A 6000-nucleotide genomic window follows, 5' to 3' on the forward strand; every position below is an offset into this window, starting at 1 on the left:
TTCTGGGATCTGATTGTGGACAGAATGTGAGTAAACTCTTTTTCTACTTTTGTAAAAGACTGTGTCGTCTCTTATATTTTATGAGGGAATAAGGGGAAAATACCAGAACAGTTATTATAGAGGCTTTAGCGAGCCTGAGCAAACGCTTCCGTTGCAAAGTTTAAAATAAGGGGAATGTTACTCTGCTGAAATTGTGAAACTTGTTAACACAAGTTGGATAAGGAAATAATCAGACAAGATATCCTCTCCTGCATCCCTGAACATTCCCACATATTGCATCTGCAGAAAACAGCAGCAGGAGACTTTTTTAGGTGGTTCGCAATTTAGCGGAACCACCTGCTACATCGGGGCCCAGTATGGGCCACACGATCTCCTGCAATGATTTTGCAAAGTTTTTTTGCAGATAAAGCCGCTCAGATTTGGGAAGAGGTAGACTCCACCGTGGGAGCATGGCTGGGGCGGGAGAGTGCTAGAGTTCTGTCTAGTCAAGTTACGTGGGATCAATTCTAGTCTGTTACCTCTGAGGATGTGGACAGGCTGCTTGGACGAGTGAAACCAACCACCTGTCTCCTTCCCCATCCTGGCTTTTAAAAGCTAGCCGGGAAGGGCTGGGCGATGCGCTTCGGGGGGTGGTGAATGCTTCCCTCCGTGAGGGAGCCTTCCCAGACCCGCTGAAAGAGGCGGTTATTAAATCGCTTCTTAAAAAACCATCTTTAGATGCGGCCACAATGGCCAACTATCGCCCAGTCTCAAATCTTCCATTCTTGGGCAAGGTGATTGAGCGAGTGGTTGCTGAACAACTCCAGGCACGCCTGAAAGAAGCGGACCATTTGGATCCCTTCCAGTCGGGATCCAGGCCTCATCATGGGACTGAAACTGCCTTGGCCGCACTGGTTGATGATCTCCAGCGGGCTAGGGACAAAGGTGAGAGCTGTTTACTAGTTCTGCTGGATGTCTCAGCGGTGTTTGATACTGTTATGTACTGAAGTTCTCACCCTGGGCCAGCAGGAGGATACTGTAGATAGTTATGCAAATGAAGGATCGAAAGTGACATTCAGTGATTGGATAGCTTTAGAAAGTTGCTACAGTTACGTTGTACTGGAGCTCTATATAAGCAGGCTGACTGAGCCCTTCAGTTCAGTTCTGTTCTGGCCTCTGAATAAACAAGAGCTGTTTGAAGAATCACTGTGTCGTCTGATATGTTCACCCACAACATAACAGATACCATTGACAGTATTTTAATATTTTTTTGGAAGCTGCCCAGAGTGGCTGGGGAAGCCCAGCCAGATGGGTGGGGTATAAATAATAATAATAAATTAATAATAATAATAATAATAATAATAATAATATTGTAGCAGGCATGGGTTTGCTTCTTTCTTTCTTTCTTTCTTTCTTTCTTTCTTTCTTTCTTTCTTTCTTTCTTTCTTTCTAAAATATTTTTATTGGTTTTTCCATGTATACATCCTCTAACAATATTTCTCTAACAATTTTCCATATCCCCCCAGACTTCCCCTCCTATTCCCATTTTGTTTTATTTCCATATTACTCACTCTGCCTTTTGTTTCCCAAAATTTCCCCAATACATATAATCTTACTTTTTGTTATATAGTTTATCTTCATGAACGCTGTTTTTATTGTATTATATTAAGTGAGCTGGTCTTTGACCGTAATAAATGATCTATCTATATTCAATTTATACACTGCCCTATACTCGGAGGTCTCAGGGCAGTTCACAAACAAAACCACAACATATAAAATCAAACGAAAAACAATAACCCAATAATCCTCCCCCAAAAGAGCCATATTCTAAAATGGTGTTGCATCAGGCTCCCTGCATCCCTGCATCTGTTGGCAAGAGCTGCTGTGCAATGTACATCCATTAGCTTAGTCTAGCCTGCCTCGCAGGCCGTTGCAATGTGCAAATATAAAAGGCAGGAGGAGAGGGGAGGAAAATAGACAACCATGAGCTCCTGGGTGGAAGAGCAAGAAACAAATATATGGCCACCAACATGGATGGCTTAAAAAGAGGACTAGATGAATTCAGGAAGGATGAGGCTCTCAGTGGCTTCTAGCGTTGCTGCCAGTCGCGGCCTGTGTGCTTTTGAATACTGCTATGTTGGCAGCCTGCATATGCATTTGAGATCTGGTACCCAAGAAAAGTGCTAGACCTTGCCTGCTATATACTGTGTTAGATTATTATCTAGTATGGTCACTTTTTAAGACCTTACCTGTGGTTTCACAGTTGAGACGCCGGAAAGGGTGCTTGCATTTCCTTTGCAACCCAGAGCCCCACATTCAAGAGACCTAGCCAGCAATGTAGTCAAGCTCATTCTTTTTCATAGGTCTCTTGAGATTTAACCATTTGGGGCCATGGAAGATGAAGACGGCTACATGGCGTTAAGTCCCCAGCCAAGTAATAAAAACTCTGCACGCTGGGCAGAAGCTAAGAGGATGCAAGGTATGGGGGTTTTATAGAAAAAAATCTTCGTTTGCACTTTTATATTATTATTAAACAGTGCCCTTCTCTGGGGCACACAACCCTCTCTGAATTAGGTTTGATCAACCTTTTGGGGTATCACTGCTAGTTCATATTTTGTTGGTTGTACTCAATGTAGATTCGTTGAAACTTATGGACGCACTTTGCAGTGCAAACCTAACCATGTCAACTCAGGAGTAAGTTCTGCTGAATTCAATAGAGCTTACTTCCCAGGTGAAAGTAGGCTTAGGAAGATAGCCTTGGTCATGTGCATTAATTGCAGTAGGTCTACTCTGAGTAACCTTTTGTCGAATACCACTCTGCATAAGTGAGTTTTATACTTTGTAAGCTGCTTAGCAGTAAATGCAGAGAGCAGGGAGCAGTTGGGCATAAGGTTCATTTTATTTCATACTTTGCATGACATTTTTGTGCTAATATTTTTTATTATTTATATTTGTGTGAAAATTAACAACATCAGTGGCATCAATGACGGTTAAGGAGAGGCAGACATTGGTTGTCATTTGATATTGGACATCTAGAAAGGGCACCAAAAGGGGGAAACAAAATGATCTGGAGGGCCGGTAGAAAAAGAAGGCAAGGTGGGGGTGGTCACATAAGCGCCGACTCCATGGGGCCTGAGGGGGCCCGAGCCCCCTCAAAAATTCGTTTGGGGGGGCTCGGCCCCCCCAATAATTTAAGAAAATTATTGAGCGAATGTGTGGTCCCTGGAGCTGGAGCGCAGCGGCAAAAATCAGGGAAAAATAAGATCGGGCGGTTGGTCGGTCGGGCGAGGGAAGGCAGAAGCATTCTGCCTCAGGGTCTTACTGCCCACCCGCTTCTCTTGCTGCGTTTGCTCAAACTCAACAAAGAGCAGGGAATCCCCTGCCCTCCTGGCAAGCAGAGGGTTAAGGAAAGGATCGACTCCTAATTCTTTCCTAGTCACACTGCGTGCAGGCTCCAGCCCACCACCACCTCAAACATGCAGGTGGGAGAGAGAGAGAGAGGGCTGGCTGGGGGGGGGGACTTTTGCCTTCCTTTCCTCCCCCCCACCCCGTTAAACTCCTCCCCTGCATTCTTAGCCAGCTGCTTCTCCGCACACCCCTCTTGTGCTTCTTGTCCCTTCTGTGTTTTTCCTTCCCTCCCCATTTAAAACGTGGTGACAAAGCACGGATCCACATGGATCCTCAGGATTTTTGCATTGGGTCACCCCAAATTCACCATCAGATCACATTACATGTCCATGGCTACAGTCTGTACCAAAAAAAACACGCACCCACTGTTGCCTGGGGCTGCAATGGTGCAAAAACATGGTTACAAAGCATGGATCCACAGGATCTTTGCACTGGGTCACCCCAAATTCACCATCAGATAACATAGCATGTCCATGGCTACAGCCTGCACCAAAAAAATCACGCACCCACTGTGGCCTGGGGCCACAATGGTGCAAAAACGTGGTTACAAAGCACGGATCCACATGGATCCTCAGGATTTTTGCATTGGGTCACCCCAAATTCACCATCAGATCACATAGCATGTCCATGGCTACATCTTGCACCAAAAAAATCACGCACCCACTGTGGCCTGGGGCCACAATGGTGCAAAAACGTGGTTACAAAGCACGGATCCACATGGATCCTCAGGATTTTTGCATTGGGTCACCCCAAATTCACCATCAGATCACATAGCATGTCCATGGCTACATCTTGCACCAAAAAAATCACGCACCCACTGTTGCCTAGGGTCACAGTGGTGCAAAAATGTGGTTACAAAGCACGGATCCACATGGATCCTCAGGATTTTTGCATTGGGTCACCCCAAATTCACCATCAGATAACATAGCATGTCCATGGCTACATCTTGCACCAAAAAAATCACGCACCCACTGTTGCCTAGGGTCACAGTGGTGCAAAAACGTGGTTACAAAGCACGGATCCACATGGATCCTCAGGATTTTTGCACTGGGCTACTCCAAACTCACTGTCAGATATTAAAAATCTTTATAAAATAGAGAATTAAATACATACAGAATGTTAAATTTTCAGTTTCAAAATATTAGTACTAGTTTAGTACTGTATTTCTATATTACTATAGTACTGTATTAGTTATTTTCAAATACTTAAATATTTTTAGGGTGTAAGACCCAATTAAAGCCCGTTATTTACATACAGTATTACAGTATTTACATACAGTATTAGGCATACTGTATTAACTTTATTAACTGTATTAAAGCATTAACTTTGAGATATTATTTTTATTTAATGAACCCTCAGCCTTATTCAAAGTAAGCTTAAATTAGCTATTTCACTTATTAATCAAAGCGCTATTACTGTGCGACAGCAATATTTTATGTTTTATTCTTTTAATGATAGTTTAGGATTTATTTAAATATCATTTCAGTCTTTTCAGAGCTATAAATTCACTGCTCTGTAATAGTCTATAAGCATAATTGTTACTGTAAATTAAATTAGCTTTTTACGAAAATACCGTGCGTGTTTATGTTTTGTTTCTTTTTTCAAAGCCAAAAAGTGTTTCAGGCTTGTCGAGTTTCCCGGAGTGTGGAGTTATAGAGAGTCGAGTTTTCGGGGTTCTAATGTTGATCATATGACTCTAAAATACTTTTTAAAAACTTTAAAACTCACTAATTTTCATCTAAAATTTAGAAAACGTCCCGGGGCAGGACCCCGGTATGGGCCCCCCCAATATTTTTTATAAGTCGGCGCCCCTGGGTGGTCATGAATATAGGCAAGAAGAGTGGCTAACAAATATTACGTTACAAAAGTCGTGTGCTATCTGCCGAGCGGTGGCGAGTGGCCATGGGATTCCAGGCATTCACCCAGGGTCTGTATTCCTTTTGAGAATTGAGACACATTACAGACCCTTGCAGATGAAGTCCTCAGAAGACCTTTATTCGCTAAGGCTAAGTAAAAGTGGAGGCCATGTACAGTCATACCTCAGGTGTCAGCTTTCCAGCTGCTCCGTGTTGCTGCTCTCAGCAGAGAAAGCATTCCAGGCAGCCAGCCATAAAATTCCATTATTGCCTCCCGGTTCAATTACAGGTAGAATAAACAAAGTGACCCGTCTTTCATGACGTGTTGCTCTGACTAGCCTTTCTTTTCCCTCGCTCTGCCCAGCACAGCCATCTGGCCAGCCCCTTCCTTCTTTCCCTGTGACGAGGAGCCCTCTCGCTTGGAAGTGGCCCCTCCCGCTCAGACTCACTCTTCTCTTCTTTTTCCTCTGAGGATGAGAAACTGCTAATCAGAGGGGATCTTTCTCTGTATCCTCCCCTCACTGCCTGCAGTTCCCTGACACCAGGTTACAGATGCTTCAAGTTGTGTGTTTTTGGGTTGCGCACCGCACGGGTTACTTCTGGGTTTCGGCACTTGTGCATGCTCAGAAGCACTAAATTCATGCGCAGAAGCCTCCCGCATGGATCACGTTCGCAACCCAAAAACACACAACCTGGATCAGTGTCCACTGTAGTGTTAATGTGCTCAGCATACAGATAGTTAGCCGTGTTGGTCTGC

This window comes from Podarcis melisellensis (genome assembly GCF_964234715.1).
Source record: "Podarcis melisellensis genome assembly, chromosome: 2".
In the NCBI taxonomy this organism is placed as follows: Eukaryota; Metazoa; Chordata; class Lepidosauria; order Squamata; family Lacertidae; genus Podarcis; species Podarcis melisellensis.